This window comes from Eupeodes corollae, chromosome 1 (assembly GCF_945859685.1).
Source record: "Eupeodes corollae chromosome 1, idEupCoro1.1, whole genome shotgun sequence".
NCBI lineage: Eukaryota > Metazoa > Arthropoda > Insecta > Diptera > Syrphidae > Eupeodes > Eupeodes corollae.
In genome coordinates, this window is record NC_079147.1 from 148,370,144 (window position 1) to 148,392,871 (window position 22,728).

Consider the following 22,728-nt stretch of genomic DNA (forward strand, 5'->3'; position numbering starts at 1 on the left):
CAAAACAATATTTTTCATAAGATAATATTAGATTTAAGCCAACATTTTTTAACTACTTTTGTTAATTATTTTTTAAGTTTTTAATTGTTTGTAAGGAATCTGAAAAATTCCCTTTTTCTTAAAATTTTACCGAATTTTGAAAACAATATTTTTTATAAGAAAAAATAAATTGGAAGCCATAATGTAAAATTTTTGAAAAGATATTTACATCGAATTTTGTTTTAGGTTTTTAGTTCTTATAAAAAATACTATCAATTCGATTTTTCTCATTATTTTACCAAATTTCGCAATTTTCTCGAGAATCCTTTCTGTATCTTTCTGCTTTATTATCTTTTTACAAAAATTTATTTAAAGTCAATATCTATACTGGTTTTTGAGCTATGGACGAAGAAAAAACGTCGAGAACGTACGGACATACGGAAGTACGGAATTACGAACGTACACACGCACGCACAGACATCTTTCTAAAAATCTTTCATGTCGTCTCCAGATATTTTGAAACGTCGAGAAATGTCAGCATTTTCAATTAGACAAATCGGAACCATTACAATAACTTCCTATGGGAGGTAAATAAGAAACAGGATGGAACAGAAATCTCTCGTTTACGGATTGCCAGAAGTTAACTGAAATAGGCCTATTTACACGAGTTCATAGTAAAATCATTACAAAAAAGTTAACCGCGTCTTGTAAAGTATGATGTCAACCATTTAAGTATGCTGGAATTTAAACCCATTTATTCCAATTTTTAAGCAAAATTTGATGATGTTCCCTATCAAATGCCTTTTCGACATCAGTGTAAATACTGTCCACTTTTTACACTCTTTCGAATATATTGATTATATAATTCGTGAAAATGGTTAGGTAAGTAGGAGTTGATGTACTCGATACATAATCGTTTTGATAAAGGAAAATGGTTTCTTTAAATCACACGTTTTTGAATAACAGTAACGAATTGCTATTAAGGACAAAAAATATAACTGTAGAGAGAGCAAAGGAACATTTTTGTAATATGATGGGTGAAATTTACTCCGGACCAAAATTGTCACCCTCAGTTAGATATAAGTCCTCAAATGTCCAAAACAAAATTTGTTTGAATTTTAAGAAACTTCTGTAGACTTAAAATTTGACTTAACTCAAAAACAATAGAAAATACACATAATACATTAATTATGTGTAAAATCAATTAAATCAGGTCAAATTTTTCAATGAATAACAATCAAATTAAGGAAATGGAGCTATCGGAGCCGTATACTGTTACATTCTTACGTATAGCCTGATACATCCCTGTTCTAAGAAATACTGAGTATTTTTTAATAGCAATATTGTCAGAATACATTATTCGCTAGAATTTATATAATTTTTACACATTTCCCTCCAGTTGCCCGTTTTGGTTTGGTTTGGTTTGGTTGTTTTGTTGTTTCTCGTGTGTCTTTCAATTTTTATTTTTGAATACTTTGCTTGTTATTTTTATATTTAAAATACGTTTTTTTTCTCTGTTCATTCGTTCCCTTGGTGCAAAACTGTAAAAATAAATCTGTGATATACTAATTTTGAGCGTATACCCGTATTCGCATATATTTACAGTACCAGGCGACATATATAATTTCCCGCTAAGGGAACACACACAAGCGTTCTAGAATAAAGGAATTCATTTTTTGAATTTCAATGAACGAATATAAATATGTGATATTTTCCACAAAAATGAATCCCTTTGGAAAAGTTTTGCTTCGTGGAGGGAGGATATGTCGTGTGTTATTCTTTATGTCGCAACGGATTTTGGTTTAGGGGTTTTCTTTTTTTTCATTCTTCATATTGTTTTTTTTTTTTTGTTCTTTTGTCTTAAATTTATTACTGTGTTTTTTTGACTAATGTCCCACTTGGGAATATCTTTCTATATAAACTGTGTATCATACGACGTAGGTACTAGTACTCGTACCTACCCCCCACACACATAATATACATTTTTACTTACTCCCTTTTTCCATCATTTTAATATGATTTTAACTAAAGCCAAGGACTTTCAAAGTTTATGATGTAATAAAATGATTATAAATATTAAAAGACTTAACGTGTACGATTAGTTAAGTAGGATGCTTTTAGTTTTCTAAGTTACGCTCGCACAGTGTGAGGTACAAAATTTTAAGGATGTACGAGTAGATTAGATTTATGGGTACCGCTCTTTAGGCAAGCGAACGTACGTTTTTATTTCAAATTTGAAAATTTAATTAAAATTTAGCACTTTTATAAATACTCTTGATAAATTAAGATATATTTTTTTTTTGTGAAACTTTGTTTGATATTTTTAGTTGGTCAAATTTGGAAAGAGCAAAAATAAAGAATAATTAATTTCAGATGATTCCATATTTTTTAAATACGATATGTGGTAACGTTAAGATTACAATATTTACTTTAATTTAAATTGAAGAATTTGGCTGACAAAAGAAACTTACAGAATCTTATTAACACATGGATCACGGAACTCTTTCGGGAACAACATTTAGCGAAACCAAGTGTTTTGTTAGCTTGTTTTATAGCATAATTATTGTGAACAGTTAACTTAAATTTTGAACCTAGTACAACACCGAAGTTAGAAAAACTTTATTACGATGTGTAAAACACATGGTCTTAAATTTGCCAATATCAATCACACGATTTTTATTGCATTTAATCTTAAAATTGACTAAGATTTTTGACTTGAAAGTGTGTTGCGAATGCATCCAAGCAAAAAGTTTAGAATTGTAATAAATTAGAAATTGTAATTTTTTTACAAACCCATGACAATTTCAAATATAACAGAAGAAAAATTTAAAGATACTACGTAAAAGACAAGGGATTCAAACATTTTAGGAATAGCAGCCAATTTCTGTATACAGGACGATAATTAGCAACTAATTTTTTAGGACCTTATTTATAGTCAGGCGTTTGGTTTGAATATTTCCAAATATCTATTAACTTAGAATGTTTCAAAAACTCCTTGAAAAGAAGAAAAAAATTTATTGAAAACATGAGTACCCGTAGTACCCGTAGCATTGTGGTTAGTGCTTTGGACTGTCATGCAAGGGGTCTTGGGTTCAATCCCTGCCTGTGCAACCTAAATGTAAAAAAATAATTTTCGCAGGTACTGCCTCTTGCGAGGAATTGACAAATCCTTCAAGAGTAATTCTTGTCATGAAAAAGTGCTTCTCAAACTAGCCGTTCGGATTCGGCCCAAAATTGTAGGTCCCTTCCATTCCTGACAGCAGTACTCGCACACAGGAATGGTTGAGAGTTTTAAGTCACTAGGCCCTGGTTCACAACGGACTGTTGCGCCACCCCATTTGATTTGATTTGATTTTGAACATGAGATACAGATACATTTTCAACAAATCAGGGCAAGGTTTGAACCATTCTTTTAACCCCAAGAATCAGAAAATTAATTGATGTAAGAAGATTATATTCTTGTGTGTTAGGATAAGTATGAAAATAAAGGTTGCAAAATAAAAAATTTTCAAAGGCAGTCTTGAAAAAATCTAAGTAAATTTAAGAACTGCAAAATTTCGAAGGGTCATACTACCGAGATATTCGTAAAATGTATGTTTCACAAGTTTTAAACTGTGATCTTATAAATGAATGACCGAATATTTAAATGAAACAAGAACAACACAATATTATTATTTTCGCCATTATCAATGCTTCAAGGAAAAACCAAAGAGCTTGGGACTTCTTAGAAAAAAAGAGGCTTTCTTGCTAAAAAGTTCGAAAGGTTGGGTTTAAAGAGTTAATAGTTGAATTGTTCTTAAAATTACCAACAATATTTTTCATATTACGAAATAGTTTAGTTTGAAAATCTAATTTTGTTAAATAGATTTTTAATCGAAAAAAATTGTTTACCAATTTAAATAGCATTTCTTAAACTATTACAAATTGGATGAATGAAATTAATTTGAGAGATATCAAGGACCGAACATCAATTTTTACTAAATTTGGGTACTTCTTGTAGATTTTATTTTTTTACGAAAAAACGGACTGCTGGGTTAAAAAAAAAACCTACTGAATAGCGGAAACAATATTTTCTGTGAAATAAACAAAGTTTGAATACCATATTTTAAATTATTGAAAAGCTATTTGAGTGGAAATTTAATTTTTACTAAATTTTAGTACTGTTTTTTTGTTAGGTTTTTATTTTTTGTAAAAAAGAAGTCAATTAGATTTTTCTCAAAATTCAGTTTTGAAAAGATATTTAAGTCGAAAATCAATTTTTTATTTTTTATAAAAAAAAAACTATCGATTTGATTTTTCTCAAATTTTTATTTTTTATAAAAAAAAACTATCAATTTGATTTTTCTTAAATTTTTACCAGATGTTAAAAACTTAATTTTTCGTTGCACAAAATTATTTGGGATATGAAATTATTCGTATAATTTTAGAGCTGACAACTTTTTTTTGAGTTTTTTTTTTTGATTTATAAAAAAAGACGTTAATTGGATTTTTTCCAAAAATGTACTGGTTTGGTATAAAGTAACAATACGTAATATAAAATTTAATTCAAATCTCTAGGGTATTTGGTTCGTGAGATATTTAGGTTTAACCAAAATGTTCAACTTTTTTTTAAACTGCTATGGTAAGAAAAACCACACACCTAATTTTCGCTCTGCATTTTTCTGCATTATTATCTGTGTAACAAAATTTATTTTAAGTCGATACCTCCACTGGTTCTTGAGATATGGACGTCTAAAAAAGACACATGCACGTACAGAGATCTCTCTAAAAATCTTTTATTTCGACTCTAGGGACCTTAGAACGTCGAGAAATATCAACATTTTCAATTTAATAAATCGGACCCATTACAATAACTTCCTATGAGAACTTAAAAAGGTTGTATGCAACACACACCACTGATATAACCTATAGAACTCCGATTTGTTTTTAATTTATAATGAGCACTCTTCCAAATTCATTTTTATTGCTTCAATCTTAAACCTACCTTAAAGCTAGACAAAAATTCATAAAACTTGCCTAATTAACAATAACTTTCAACTAACTTACTGGTCCCAAACGGACACTCTAAGTGACCCTATAACACTTAATACTAATGCCTTTCGGCTCTAACATCTATTTTACTTCAATTTAAATTGAATTTATTTTTGTATTTTTTTAGAAAATTTAAAACAACTTATATCACGATCTTTTTTATTTTAACTTAAAACTTCTTAAAATAAGGTCCTTAAATAAAACTCAAAGATAACTTAAACTACCTATTCTACCCATAAACTACCTAAAACAAGAACAACCACAACAGCAAATCTAACTATCTAACGTTTTTTGTTTTTCATATTTTGTTGTCTTTTATTTTTAATATTTTTGAATTGTTTTTATATAAAATGTTTTTTTTTTCCACCATGTCTATTCTACTTAAAACTAAACCCTAAAACTTTAAAACAAGTATGTAAGCGGGCCAAGGCTGAAAACTCCATCCCGACTAACCACTATCAAGTGCCGATTGAAGCCACCAAAATTGGATCTCCTGCTTCACCATATCAGTTCGATCCCGTTAGGACACATACCTACTGAACCGAAGGAGCTCAGCACCGCCTTGTGCCATAACGTCCCGATTGTACAGGAGTCGCCTACCAACAGTTCGTCGTCTGACGTGGTAGATTAGCGGAACTGCCAATCTATCCTGTATCAGAACGCATCTGTCTAAAAAGAGGAATGCCTCTGGTGGAATGAAGCCGCTCAAGCGTGTACTCTTGAAATACTCGTCCTTCGGATAGAACGCCCCGAAAATCAAATTGTTGGTCGAAGACATAGCTCTTGCGATGTGACCTCGAACGAGTTTTATCACGAAATTGTCAATTCTGTTGATTCAAGCCCCGTTGTATAAGACCTCGTTGGAATAGTAACATAAGACATAATAAGAAGATTCGGCTGCTCGATATAAGCCGGTACAGCGTCGTGCTCGAACACCCGAAACTTCTCCATCTGGGAAGGGGCAACGTTGAACCACACAGGACAACCATACACGATCATTGGCCGTATGAGGGCCATGTAGCAAATTACCTTAACTCTGGGGTCAAGCCGACTGCTAAAAAACAGCCGTTTCGTCAGAGCGAAGGCTCCTCTGGCCCTGGTCAGAGCAGCATTTATATGTCTGTCGAAATATAAATACTGATCTAACCAGATACCGAGGTACTTCACTACACTTTTGCTCGCTAATGGCTGACCGTAAAGATCAACGATGACCATCTTGCGCCAATTCTTACACGTATCCCTCGTGGCCCCAGCCAACGGAGTCCGGAACAGAATAGTCTCCGACTTCTGGACATTTATTTTCAGTTTCCAGTCGTGGTAATATCGCTGAATCTTGTCGAAATCACGCTGCAAGAGAATTCTAATAACCTCAACCTTTCGGGCCGTTCTGTACGCAATTAGATCGTCGGGGTACGCAATTGCCTTTGTAAGACTACCTATCAGATCGCTGGTGTAAATGCTGAAGAGAATTGGCAAATTCACCGCTCCCTGTTGAAGACCATTTTTAATTGAGAATGTTGTGGTAGAAGTTACATTGCCACTTTTAACAAAAAACTTTCAGTTTTAGGAAAAGACCCTTCAACCATACGGTGTCAAAGGCCTTTTCAAAATCAACCAGAACAGCACCTGTGTTTTGTTGTTTTGATTTATTCCATTGGATATCAGAAACAAGTTTAGACGCAGGATGAATTGTGTCATAACCCACCTTAAACCCGAACTTTTTATCCGGAATTATTTTGTTGGCCGCAGCGCACTTAGTCAAAGCCCTATTGATGAATTTTTCCAAAACTTTGCTGATACTCGGAAGAAGACTTATCGACTGAAGATTTGACGGGTTGGAGTTGTCCTTTCTCTTTTTCGGGAGAGAATGAACCATAGCGGTCTTCGGATAATATTCATTATTCAGTGCATTATTGAAGAGTGTGGGGTAAATGTTAATTGCTTCCATCGGTAAATGACTTAGTACAACGTTGGATATACCATCGACACCTGCTGACTTCTTATTTTTTATTGAATTGAAGATGAGCTCAAGCTCAACTTCGTCACTAACAAGGGACTTGCTCCTGCTTGCTCGGCGATTATGGTATTTGCCAAAGAATCGTCATTGAACCACATGAAACCTCGGTTCTCGGTTGTGTGATATCATTTCGAAGGTAAAAGTGATTAAGTTTTCTGTTTTCTAGGTCGTGGTTGGGGTGAATGCTAAAATTCACCTTGTACACTTGCTGGAAAACAGCTCCCACCGCCTCCACTTTTCCTACGGATCTTCAATTATATAAAAGTCATCGTCAAAGATGCCTTCTTCTGGACCTATTTGCGCTATAATGAGTACGTCTCTGTTCTCTTCGGTTCTTTGGAGTTGCAGACACGGAAGGTCATTATCGTTTGTTTTTCCTGAATATCTTGTTGATTGTTGAGCACGAATTACATGGATATTTTATCAAAAAGTTTGACTTTATAATAATCGAAATGTAAGTTGGTGTAAATTGAGACGTTTTACAATTGGCTTTTAAAAAGAAAAATCCGTAAATTTACTTTTAAGTAATAAAAACTATCATATTTTAATTTGAAAAAATTTTGTTTCGTGGCTTGAAAGTATTTCGATGAAATTTGTAGCAATCTTTTCACACGTTTCAGGATTTATTGACATACTGTATATAGCCTCACAGAAAAAAATCGTGTCAAAATCAATACTTGTATCCAAACAAAGCAAATGGTTTTATTTGCTTGTTTGTGTGTTTGAACGCTCTAATCTTAAGAACTACTGGTTTGATTTTAAAAATTCTTCCGTTTTAAGGTAGTAAATTTTTTGAGGAAGACTATATAGCGTCACTTTAAGACTAATGAAGTATGTTTCAAAATCGTGGATTGATTTCCCTTTTAAACGTTTAAAGTGTTGCTAAAATAACAGAATGTGTCTAGCTTTTAAAATTGGCTCACTATAACCTTTTTAATGCTAACCAAATTCGTTCAAAAAAAAACATGCGAGTCACGTAGCGGGGAGCAGCTAATGTAAATATAACATTGGTGGCTTATTGGCGGCAATTATAATTTTATCAGGTTGTTTGATTGATAAGCAATCCATTGTTCAAACTCCAGCACTACCAACATAAAGTCAAGAAAGAAGTGACTGAGTGACGAATCTAAGCGATGGGTTGATATTTACTGAAATTTAAAAATAATCTTTGTGTGTTTAACTTGTCCATCGTAATACTTAATTAAAACAGATTTGAATATCGCTCTGTCGCTTAAAAATTGCTTATTTGCTCAGGGTTTATTTAGCCAACTACATTTCAGATGTTTAAACATCTTTGCTTGTTCAAAAATGCGTCTTATTCTAAACCACGTTGGATATCCACTATACTTAGGTGGCACTTTGATCAAATTTGTGTTTGAAATTGTAATCGCCGGTGCTTGCAACTAGATATTATTTAGAACTTTTACAGATGCTGAAACATACTATAAGCGGTGAAAACATTTATAGCCTAACATCATTGCTATCTGGTTACACCAAAATAACAACAAATTACCGAGAGAACGAAAGTTCTGAAAAATAATGAAATTTTCTACATCCGCGACACAAAACAAATAGATGTAATCTTTCGAAAAGCAGTGAAGACGTTTTTAGAACCCTTTATGCGGTGGTTTTACAGAGCAAAACAACAAACATACGTTTTGATAAATTAAACTAACCTCAACGTTATCCTTTTTACCTCATTTTTCAATAAGTTCCACCTTTACAAAACAAACCCTTTTTCTAGATATGTACACAAATATATGTAGATATATGGGAGAAATAAAACTATCAAAAACAATTTCTCAATTCTATATTAGGGTCAGTGTACACACTCACTCACTCATTTCACACACCAAAAAAAGATATCCTTTATCTCAAATTAAAATTCATGTCATTCCTTTTTCTTCAATTTACCGGTATTCTCCTCACATAATACCTTACATGGAAAAGCCAAAAAAAAAATAGGTACATATCTACCTTTGGAGCCCAATTTGCACATCGTTCCCCCAAGAGATTTGAACAGAAAGAAAAAAGTAGGTATCCCATATCTTTTACACATGCCTATAGTTTTACTTAAATCCATCAAAAAGAAAAGCCTATTTGATTCAGTGTGCGAAATGACAATGGAATGAGAAAAAAATTTCGATTTATATTTTGGTCGCCATTTTTGTTGAAAAGTGTGGGCGAAATAGGAGTTTTTGTGAAGGTATATAAGGTTTAAACTTTAGCAAACACGAAATTGATACCTACAATAGGCATGTTACGTATATATATGGGTGGATCTTTCGGAAAATCATTTTATCAGTGCAGGATTGACCGAAGGTAGATACTTAAACAAATTTGTGAAAGGAAGATACCAATTTGACAAACTCTTATATCCTTTTTCGCATGCTTCTTTTTTACTCTCGATTCAATATCAGAACTGCAAAATCCATGTTTTTCTTTTGATTTTACAGCCTTTTGTATCAAAATTTAAAAAAAAATTATCAACCCTCTGTCATGCACTTATATTCAAACAAAAAGTGCGTTAGTTAAAAAATGTAACGTAAGGAGCCCTTATTGTTCACAAAAGCTTTAGGCACATTGCGACGGCACTGTGGTTATCCCTTCAATGTAAAGTCTACACAGTTGTGTATGTAGATAGATCCTTTCACACAATAAACTAGAAACGATTTGGCTAATGTACGAAACCAATTGACCATAGCCAGAGTTGGGCACAAAAGGTGCAGGGATTTATCTTGATATAACCTCGCCCATGCTTTTCAAATAGACAGAAGTTCTCTGTCCAAATGTCGATTAATGGCAAAGCAATAAATTTACTTCAAAAGTGAAGACCGTTTACCCGGCTCTATAGCAGCCTCCGCCGTGTCGCCTCCCCTTAAAAAAATACAAAACAAACAAAACAAAAGCAAAGCAAAAACAGAGAAAAAAAAACGAACAAACAAACCCTATACCTCCATACTCCTACATAAGCACACATACATACATACAAACATCCTAATTAAAGTTTAACTTTTGTTTTACGTGTCCTTTCTAAGAAACCTTGCTCTTTTGTTTGACTAAATGGATGTGTCCTGAATCTTGATTATCATCCAGTATTGAATGCTTTATATATATCTACGAGTAGGTAAATTATATACACACTATATATGCATACAAATAAATACATATGTATGCATGTAGACATATAAAAAGGTAATCGATGGGATTTTTGTTTGAGAAGAATTGCTAGGTCAGGATGCCTTTTGATATTTTATTAAAATGTTCACAAAAACCTTAAGTTGTCATCGAAATGTGGGATGATATAATTTAAAGTGGACATATCCGACAGATAGTCTTTGAAATTAAAACGTTTATGTATTCAAAATTTAATGCATTTATTGGCACGGTTGTAGGAATGCAAATAACAATTTTAAGAAATGATATGGAACTGAAGTTGTAAGGTAGGTATTGTATTGATCTTTGATACTTTTGTTAAATAAATAATTTTGTTTTTATTAAGGATCCAATTTTTTTTTGAAAAACTCAAACTGACCATAGAATTTTGGATTTGGAAGCCTTCAAAATAGATGCTATAAGCATGATGTTTAATATGCATATTTACCGGGACGCGTAGAGGACCAAAGAAGTTAATTGAAACTGAGCGTAAAAAGATAGCTTTCGTATCAATTGTCTTACCTGGAAAGGAAGATGTTTAAAATTGATGGTATATCGACTGTTTCTTACCTATAAAAGGTTTTCTAAAAACGATAGACAGTTTTTGGACTTTTAATACTCAAACCCCATTCAATTGGGTGCCAATTGAGAGTTTACAAGTTCAACCTTTTATCTGCACCACATTCATCGATATGAATACCATTAGAAAATCTTCATGACCAGATGGTACAAAACCAGCAAATATAATTGCACCAATCCTTGAGGAAATTTTCAACAGTTGTCTATAACTGGTCCATATTCCCTCGGCATGGAGAAAAGTGAAAGTTATTTTCATACCCAAAGCCGAAAAATGCTCTAAAAACCTTTGACCCATAAGTCTAACATCATTCCTATTTAAGACATAAGAAAGATTGATTGATATTCACAAAAGTGCAAGTATTAAAAGAAGTCTTCTGTGTTTGTCTCAACATGCTTATTATTACTGCGAATTGGTGGAAATGCCTTACTACGAACCCAACATCTAATACCCTACCTTTCAACATACCTACTTTAAAGACCAATCGGTGGAAACAGCGTTACACTTCTTGAAGCTGGAAGTAAATGTCATCCTAACTGGTCTGGATGCGGAAGGTTTCAGAGTGATTGTCTATGTGGATGACGTTGCTTAAGCGGTCTCAGGAAAGCATCTGAACACCGTAAACAAACTCTTACAAAATACCTTAGACAAACTAAACCTTTTGCTGATCGGTGCTGATTGAGTGTCAACTTACAAAAATTGGATTTAGTCCTTTTTTCAAGGAAATACAAATTTCAAAGTGTGAATCCTCCATTTTTAAGTGTATCCAATTAAAGTTTAAGCTTGCAAAAACGTAATATACTCAAAAAGGCTACTGCGTCTCTCTTATCTTTCAAAAAAAGCTACCGAATTACGCATTGCGCATATCGGTTATCTGTAAACTGTGCAGGGTTGCAGTACGGTTGATTGATTTGTAAAAAGCTATATAACACAACAGACTAAATAAGGTCAAACGTTCAGCTTGCCTTTGTATTAGGGGATTGCTTCCCACGACCTCATCTCCTATATTTGATACCCTAATCTACCTAACACCCCCTGATGTACTTAGCAAAAAAATAGCTTCAAGGTCTGCTATTCACCTTAAAGCTTTATCGCCATGGGTTAATATCAATTTCAAAGCACACAGGCTACACCATCCCCCAACTACAATTCGACAGAAACTTCCAGATTTCTGTAGCTTCCCATTCTGTATACCTTAAAGATATTTCTGGCAGGAAAGGGTATTCCTGGAAAACAAGTGAGTCCACTTGTATAAATGTATTAAGATGGATTAAAAGCAAATGAGAAGGTTGGTGGACGACTAAAATTAAGTCTCTTATTCCACCTTTCCAATCATTGTAGTGGGTTCCAGGCGGAAATTTTGTTAAGTTTGGAAATTTGGGAATTTGGAAATCCAGGGAAGAACTTTTGTCCTGGTTAAAAGAAAATTAGATATCAACATCTGATATCCGTATTTTCTAAGAAAGTCAAGCCGCTATCAAATCTTTGTAAATTCTTCTTGCATCATATTAACTTAATCAGTCTTTTACGTTTAAGGGACTCAAACTGGTTTCTAAGAAGAAAGCCTCAAAATTCATGTGGTATCACAATCGGCCATTAAACTAGCTTAAGTGAGTTCTATTCTGTTACGAACAACCACTTTACCCTAACCTAACCTATGTGTCAAAAAAATAAGATAGAATTAAAAATGAGCTTCTGAAATTAAAAGGCAACTTCAGTTTGTTTTAAGAAAATAAAAAATATCTTACTCATAACATAACCAATACGACCTCAACGCTGTATCCGCCATTGCAAGCCGCATATCTCGTGTATGAACAATGATCAAGGTGTTTAGTCTAGAAAAATCTAGTTTTAAATGAGACTGAAAAATATAAGCATTCGATGCAAATCTATAAAATTGTTTGCCTTTCTCAATAATATAAGCATAATGTTGATGAAGGTTTAGTATCTCAATATTTTAATTCAAAACGTGGGAATTACTTTTTGGAAATGGGCAGCCTTCAAAATGTTTTCTGTTTATTTTGCTGTTAGGTCACATGATAGCAGAGCATCAATAGTTGACGAAGAACTCCCTCAAGGAAGGCTCTCGCAACATAATAAATTAGCATAGCTACAAAATAAATATAACAATATTAATGTTGGGGAAACTCAAGAAAAGAATTTGAAAATTAGCTTTTGGAATATTAATGGAATACAAAATTTGTGTAATATAGATAACATTGAATTAAATTTAATCCTTAGTTTTGATATTTTATGCTTAAGTGAAACCTGGGTCCTAGATAATACAAAACAAGCTCCATCTAACATTTTTTAAAACTATAACATGTTTTTCTCGAACGCAGTCAAAGATAAGTCAAGAGGAAGAGGAAAAGGTTGATTGAAAAATCCTTTTAATAAATCCTGCACATTACGATGTTTTGAGAGAAATTAGTAAAACAAATCTATGGATAACACTAGAAATTGTTTTTAATAGCTTGAAGTACATAATATACTTTGCTTATCTTAGCCCATCTAGAGAAATGCATGATAACTCATGCTGTGAACTTATACAATAGGAATTAGAATGCCTACAGAATAATTACCCCACGCATACAATTATAATAGGAGGAGACTTAAATGCTCGTTTCGGACTATCGAATCAATTAGACAGTGACATATTGGAAGGCTCACAACTATCCCACACAAGAAAGAGTAGAGACGCAATTATAAATAGGAGAGGTAAATTACTTGGTGAGATATTTGAAAACGCTGGTCTGTTACTTATAAATGGAAGAAGTAGAAGCGATGCATACGGTGACTTTACATTTGAATCACACCAGGGTAGAAGCACCGTGGACACTGTATGGGTTAATCTAGAAGGGGCGGCAAACATTGATAACTTTGAGGTATCTCAGATTTTGCTACACTCTGATCATTAAACTTTCTGTGCCCGTCTGCAACAAGTTTGGATATTACTCCAAATATGTTCTCAACTTGGAAACTAGTTTTAAATACGTCTGCAGCGAGAAAACTACATCTCTTAGCTTTGCAAGCCAAAGCTGGAAGTTTACAAATGAATGGAGATACAATTGGATGCCAACAAATATTCAAAAACATCAAGCATGCTGCAGAAGAGTGCGGAATGATGAAACACTATAAGATTTGTACTGCACCAATGTTCCAAAAGAATAAATGGTTCAATAATGATTGCAGATTGCAAAAACGAGAAATGAAGCAGAAAATGAGAACTTATCGAAAAGACCCTAATAACATAAACAAAAGATCAGAGTACATATCCAGCAGGAAATTATACGTATCAACCTTGAACTCCGCTAAAAAGGAATCCAATAAGGGACCTAACACAACAACTTCAAAACACAAAAAACAGCAAAGCTTTTGGGAGAGCAATCAAAAGCATCTAACCGAACTCTATTGCTCGAAACCATATTACGAAGGACGTTTGGGACGATTACCTCCAGGATATGTATAGTGGCAATGAGGTAGTGTATAGACTTTTTGCCGATACGTATCATCCATTTCTTGATAGAGACATAAGCATGGACGAGCTTATAACAGTTATATTTGGGCTGCGCAATAATAAATCCGCGGGTCCGGATAGGATTGTAAACGAGTTTATTAAGCATCTACCAAACCTATGGTGTGAATATTTACTTTCTTGCTTTCAAAGCCTGTTCGATAACGAAGGAAGAAACGTATCAGGCATTTTTAGAGCAGACATTACAATGATATTTAAAAAAGGTGATAAATCTCTACCAACGAACTATCGACCTATAGCGATCGAAATGCTTTGATGAAAGTTTACACCCAAATCCTACCAAACAGGCTTCAAGAGTTAGCAAAAGACGAGCAACTAATTCCTGAATTCCAGAACGGTTTCAGAAAAGGACAAAGTTGTGCTGATAACCTCTTTATCCTAAGTGCAATCACAGATATTACTCGTGCAAAAAAGAAAGGAAGTTTTTTTGTAGTCTTTGTTGACCTTAAAGGAGCATTCGATAGTGTGAATCACGATAAGCTATGGACCCACCTTAGATCCATTGGAGCAAGTGGGAAAATAATACATGCATTTCAAAACATATATGTGAAAACCAAAACTGCTATTAAGACAACAAGTGGCCTAACAGAAGAAGCGAATGTCACAAAGGGTGTTCTACAGGGTGATCCATCAAGTGCCCTCCTATTTAACTTATATATAAATGATTTGGTAGAATTCTTGAGAATCGAGGGCCTTACAGGAATAGACATTTCGGAAACAACAAATGTTATCCTGATAGCATATGCCGACGATATTGCTGTCTTCGCTCAATCTGAGCTTCATTTAAGAAAAACTCTGAAATCACTTGAAAAATATTTTACAGGAAAAGATATGACATTAAATACTGAAAAATCGAAGATAGTAAACTTTGCAAAAAGAAAAATATCATCATGCCCGGAAAGATTTGCATATAAAGAAGACTCAATTGAAGTTGAAGATAGCTTTGAATATCTGGGAATAATCTTGAGTCGAACTGGATCTTGGAATGAAACCATGAATGTCTTCAAAACCAAGGCAAGAGCAGCAGCAGCAGTAACCGAAAAAGCTATGAGGAGCCCTTACATGGAAAACTGGGAAGGAAGAATCAAAGTTTATAATTCACCAATTAAATCAACTTTACTATACTCTGCGAGATATGGAGTCTGGAAGCTGGAGATAAAATTGAAGTTATTCAAACTTCAGTTTTAAAGAAGTTGCTTGGTCTAGCTAAAAACACACAAAGCAATGTGGTTTGCTTAGAAACTGGTACACTTCCATTAGATTACGAGATAGCGAAAAGAGCTTTGCATTTATGGGAAAAACTGTTGAATGCCTCTGATGAGCGCCTAATTAAAAAGTGTTACAACAAAATTTTGAGAACCATAACAACTCCCAACGACCAAACTGGGCAACAAAATTTGAGGCCGCCTTAATGAGTAATTTTATGGATATATGGGAACAACAAAACTTATTACATGTTCGTCAATATTATGTAAGTATCCTTGAAGACAAGAAGAGAAGCATTATAAATGAAGATTTCAGGAAGGCATCTATCTATTATGTAAGTATCCTTGAAGACAAGAAGAGAAGCATTATAAATGAAGATTTCAGGAAGGCATCTAACTCAACTTCTTGCTGCTATTATGCTCCTTATTTAGCGAACATACAAGGACCAGAATATAAACCGGCTCCGTACCTGAATTCATCCTGCAAACCATACGTGCATAAAGTCTTAGCGCAAATTAGGTGCGCGAACAGATATGCTCACAGAATAGTTTTACACGGTGATAGAAATATATTTTACCCAAAGAACATTTGCACATTTTGTAGTACATATGAAGATGATACAATTGAACACTTCCTTTTAGGATGCCCAATTTTTAATGCAGTTAGAAACCACTTCCTATCCCCTATGAACTTAACTGACATGAATAGTATAATGAAAGTTGAAGATCAAAACGTTGCACTGAATATATATAAATATGTTAGAAACTCGCTTAACTTAAGAGCTTTTATCCTTAACGAATGATAAATCCAGGTTTCAGTTTAAGTAATAAAAGTAATTATTTTTTTATTTTATTTATAATTGTTGCTTCATATCTAACTTTATTGTTCTGTTAGATGAATTAAAATTATATTGCACTTACCTTATGAAATAATGTAATATTTACATATTGCCAATCAATTTGTAAAAGCTAAGCTTATAAACAAATAAATATATCTAACCTAAAATCTATTTTGCTGTTATTAAGCTACAGCGGAGAACCGTTTCATATAAATAATGATTCGATGAAGTGATTTTATAGCTACAGAAAATTTTAGCCAACCTAAATCATGTTGGAACATAGCTTACATGATTTAAGAAATAAATTAGGTGACACAACAGTATACCGAGAAACAAGGCATCATGACTTACAACTCCTAACCGTTCCTGTTTGCGAATTACGTTAGAGATGTAAGGGACCTTACCTATTTAAGAAAGCAATTTTGATGACAAGAGTTACTCTTAGAGAATTTGTCATTTTCTTGCAAAAGGCAGTACCTGCCCGTTAAAAAAAAAAAACTTTTAGGTGAAACAGGCAGGAATTGAACCTAATAGGTCTTGCATGTCAGTCCTACGCACTAACCAATCTTGAATCTGAAATCAAGAAAACCAAAACCAAAAATATTTATTACAACTCTGGGAGGCAGGTGGTCCTCGAACTCGATATAATGACAATAGAATATTTTCCGATTGGTTTCAAACTATCTCTAACATGTCTGGAAGTTAACTAGTTCAAAAGCAATCATTTCAGTGACAATCTTGTCAAACATTTCTCAGAAGATATTTCCCTCCAACTATTTGTTTACTAAGTTTTGTTGTTTTGTATACAAATGTCTTAAATATTGTACATAAGTTGTAAAGTAGATTTAAACCTACCATAACTCTGTAAAATGTGCAATATAGTTTAAGAACATTCTCTAAAGCTGATATATCACTAGAATTCATATACAAACTTAAGAATAAATCCACTTAGCTTTAATAATGCCCTGAGAATAATTTGTTCCTAAACAAAGAACATTTTCACTTTCTTCAATAACAAAAATCGATTTTTCTCTGTTTTCTTTAAGAAATTCAAAAATTTAAATTAAACTAAATTCAATTTAGCAAAACAACTTAAAGCAACCAGATAAGCAAACTACTCATAAACTCTTAATTCTCTACCCTTCGATAAGCATAAAATGGCCACCTTGTTAAAGCTAAATGACTATACACCATCATGACGATATGGCCTAATGTTCGTATAATAACAAGACACCGACAACGACACGCAACGATTAAAACTTGAAAGGAAAACCAATACCTTACCTATCTACAAGTATATCCGTTGCGTTTTGAAATATTCTTGATAATCTTCAAGCATAGCCAGAGTCAGAATCTAGAGAGATTGGATGCCAACCTAAACACACATAATTAATTATGATAGCCTTAAATCAGAGGCGATAAAATCACTTTGTTTACCCAATACAGAGATGATGTCCTTTGGATTAAGGAAAGGTATACCTATACCTATCTTAAGCAACACGGCAGAACCCGTATATTATCCTGTTCCTATAATTATTTTAAAAATGATTTGACAATATTCTGTGTGGCACGAAACAGGAAGTTTTGATGTTTTTGCTTTTTAATTAGTTTTTATAATACAGGCACAGGGGAAGAGCCAGCAGGAACAAACGACGATCGACCGACGACGGGGTGTTTCCTGTTTTTGAGTTCCAGTTTGAGTTTAAATATTTTGGTTATTTTGCATATAAAGTCAGGCGTATCATCAGGAATCAGGGAAAAGGGACACTTGATTGGTAATGGGGGCAGGTCTTTTTTTTTTATTTTAATGAATATTTCAATATTATTATGTACTGTACACATACATAAAATGCAAATTGAATTTGCTTGGTGATTTTCAATCAGAATTGAGAAACAACAATAAAGAGAATCTTAATTTTGTGTACTTATTGATTTTTATCGCGTGATATTTTGAAAATGTTATGTTTTGAAAAGGTTTTCATTTTTGAGGATTTAACTGTGTGCAAAAATTTAAATTATTTTTGCTTCTAATTAAATTGAGTTTATCTTCTTTGAATTTGAAAATTGTACCTTAGATATTATAATGTTTTGTTGGTATATAAAAAAGAAAGGTCAAAAATAACAAAAAAGTGCTGTGCTGTTATTATTATAATTAGAAATGAGAGAAGAAATGTTAAATGAAAATGGAGACATTTTCTAGTACAAAAATCGGATTTTACTTACCCAGAAAAGGTCTTTTGTGGAGAATAAGTAATCAACAAAATTAAAGAATGATTTATAAAGAGCAGGTAGGAAATATATGTAGGTATGTACTTGATCTTTTAATCCTTTTAACTTTTAAAAAAGGTAGATTAAAAGAAGTCTACTTAAAAAAACTCCCATTTTGATTTAACAAAAAAAAAACAATTTTTCGGATTAATTAAATAGTAAATGGGGTAAACAAAGAAAAACAAATCCTTCTCAAACTCATCGTTCGAAGTTTTTCATACCAATAGTGGTAACATGGCCAAAATGCAATCAGAGAAGTCGACTTTGTTGTACTTACATTTATCGGCAGGCAATTGCAGCCAAGCAAATGCACGCAAGGACAATAGCAGCTCACGAGCACTTTGGGCAGAAGGGGAGAGAGGAACACCGAATTTTTAGAAGGAAAATTAAGAGAGCACGAGAAGCGTTCGATGGAAGATGTTTAGAGTTTCCAAAGCAGAAATGAGGTTTGAAAGTCCTATCAGCCGGTGGAATTAAATTTACAAGTGCATAAACCTTAAACTGAAGGCTGCAAAGCCAAAAATGAAAAAACGTACTAGAACATCATTATCTGCTGTCTAGGTTAATAATCCATTCAATATAGAGGACGAATGCCAACAATTCCGTCTAACCAACTTAGACGAAGTAAAGATTTCCATATGAAGCTCAAGTCTAGCAACTCCGCTGAAGCATAAGGTTTAGCTGCGGAGCGTTTCAAAGTAGCTTGAGATAATTTTGTAAGACGCATGCACCAATTTATCTGTAAAATATGGTTGAAAGAAAGCATACAATTCGAATAAAACTTATTGTTTGCCTGATACTTAAAAAAGGAGACCTTAGCAGCTGCATAAAATATATATAGGAATCAGTGTCCTCGCATTCAAAATATTCTCTAACATAATGTGTGAACGTTTAAAGCCCATCGTTTACCACCAGGTTGACAGATCTTTATCAGTTCACTTTTGACATTTAGACAAGTCCACAATCCATAGTCGACCAAATATTCACATTACTGCAGATTCTAGATAAAACTCAAGAACATCAAGTCGACACCCACCCTCCTTTTATTGATTTTAAGCCCGCATCTGCCAGCATATGTAGTATCTGTTGCATGATGGTTAGTACGTTGAACTGTCTGCCAGAGGTATTGGGTTCAATTTCTGCCTGCACCATCTGAAGATTTGTTTCACGGGTACTGACTCTTGCGAGGAATTCACAAATCCTTCCAGAGTACTTCTTGTCATGGAAAGTGCTTCCTCAAAATAAGCCTTTTTGATTTGACTTAAAACTGTAGGTCCCCTCCATCCCTGAAAACATTAATCGCACAAATTAACGGTTGAGAGTTGTAAAAGCACCTTGAGTCGTTTCGAGCGAAAAGTTCTTCAGGTGATCTACAGTCTTGTGTGCATGGAAGTGAGTGGAGAAGAAGATAAAACCACTGGCTCTAAAGGCTGTACAGTAACGTAGGCTTAGTTAGATGCAAATCCAACATCTGAGTTGGTGGGTTCGCGTAGAGCTCATAAAAACCATCACTCCGACCCGAAAAATCTTCACATTCAACCCGAGAGGACAACGCAGTACGAACCGTTCCGCCGCCAATTTAATTAACCACAGAATGAACGTTACGCGCATTGCGCTCATTTTACGGTAGACGTGGTGGACCTTCACAGTCGACTCTTCAACGTTTGGTGGCCAAACTGAGACGACCGGTCCAGTAAACAATCAGCCAACACCGGTGTGTTCAAAGAACGTAAGATCGGCCGAGAACATGGGCATGGCCCGTGAAAGTTTACAACAGAAGCCGAGGAAGCCTATTCTTCGTCGTGCACAAGAACTCCGCCTTTCGTGGACTTCAACATGTCGAATTTTGCGCCGGAAATTACCCCCAAACCCGTACAAGGTCCAACTGACCCATGTGCTCAAAGTTCATGACCCATATTAGTACGTTTGGGCTTCGAATCGCTTGGAAGATGACCCCAATTTTGGTAACAAAATCATCTTTAGAGACGAGGAAATGGGACAACACCAACCCACATTCTCAGAAAGTTACCGTTTGGCGTGGATTTTGGGATAGCGGCGTTATTGTACAATACTTTTTTGAAAACGACGTAAGTGAGGCGGTCACCGTAAATAGCGAGAGCTATACAGCTATTACAACAATTTGTGTATGGCTCAAATTAAACTCTATGGATCTAGACGACAGGATGGCCACGGACACGAGTAACATTTTCATCATCTACCCAACTTTATTGAAAAACCCTTTAAAACATCATCATTGAGTCTTCATAAAGCACCTAATTGGTCGGTAATTGTAAAACTTGTGAAAAAGTTTAACACCCACTGTCGTCAGGACAACTTCTAAATATGAACAGTCTAAACCGAGTGCTTTTAAAAAGAAACAATGAGAGTAATCTTCCTCGAAAATTCTTGGAGTTAGGTATTTTATAAAACAAATAACACCCTACTTGTAAGAAAATATAGTTATTGTGGCTTTTAAAATAAAGATAGCACAAGAATTCAAGCCGGTCCATCAAAAGCAACTTCTTCGCTGATTCAGTCCTTTAAATACATAAAAATGATACCGATTTTTTTGAAAACCCCATATTCAAGTGATGGCTATAAGATTGGTACCTCTTCGGATATGTCAATAAGCATAATTGCTACATTTGGCGATGATCACAAGAACTTTCATGTTCTATTTATTTAATAGACCTTCTTAGTGTTTTATGATTAGCTTAAGCTATTAGCGTGAACAGCGTTCCAGAAATCGCCCGTTTTAGACCCTATGCTAGGTAATTTTTTTTGCGATCCATTTGTATTTCGTATATTTTGTTTTCCTTTATATCACTTCAGTTACATTTATATCATTTATAATCATGAGCTTAGTCATTTTACAATTTCCGTAACAAAATTTGTCCAGAATTCTCGTACACTAACCCTTGAGTTGAACATGAAAAATCATTAAAAACAAACAAGGTACTTTGAAACTGCAAACAACTCAGTTTTTATTTTTACAATGAAATCAAGTGTTTTTTATAAGTCATGCTACTACATTATCTAGCCCTTTAAGTTAAGTATATAACTAGAAGACAACATTATCTTATCTCAAAACTAAGACTCATACCACAGTCAAACTTGTGTACATACTCTAAACCAACTTTTAGCAACATTTGAAATAAATGCAAGAAACACTTTTATAGCAGACTCACCTCCTTTATGAAAAAACAGGTTAATTACCAACTTCCTTTTACACACTTAAGAGGATACCTACCTACACTCATTTCTTGAGAAAAAAGTGAAAAAGTATCAAAACCATAAAAAAGGAAATACATAACACTGAATGAAAGACGAAAACAGTTAACAAACTGCAATTAAATTGGAAATTTTTCTCACGTCTCTAAAAAGTCTTTAAAACAAAAATCCTCTACCATAACCTACTTCTTGAGATCATAAGGCAAAGCAGTACCTTAGTAGGGTGGTGTATATGGTATAAGCATTATCAACAAAAAAAAAACATTCAAACTTGCGTGAGTTGTCGAAAATAATAAACAAACGAAAAGAATTACAACAATAAGCAAGTACATTTTTGTTTGCATTCTTAATTTAAAAATACAAAAACACAAAGAAAAAACAAGGATGACACTGATAAAATACAAAATACTTCAAGTGGGTACGAACCATAAGTTTGAAAGAAAGTTATAAGATAAAAGCTGACACAATAAAACAAATACAGATTTTATAAGGTGACAAAATGATCCAGAAACGAAAAAGTTTCAGAAGTCTAACGGGCATGGGGCGTTTCGTGTCTTTAACGCTGCATTCGTTATTTCAAGAAAATTATGTAAGTAATGTAAATATTTCTTATCATTTTTGTCCCGCACCACTTAATAAATTATGTTTACCCTAAAAAATTATTACTTTCTTAAAAAACAAGAAACAAAAATATTAAAAAGCAATCAAAAAAGTTTTAAATACCTTTATTACCAACAATTTAAACGCGGAGGTTTTGAATGTTGAATGTCAATAGGAAATGAAAATGGTTATTGGTTTACAAATTTATCGAACAACGCACAACTGTGTGTTGTGATGGTTTTTGAGGAACGACAAACTTCAAGTTACTTTTAATGGTTCAAAGTTTTTGA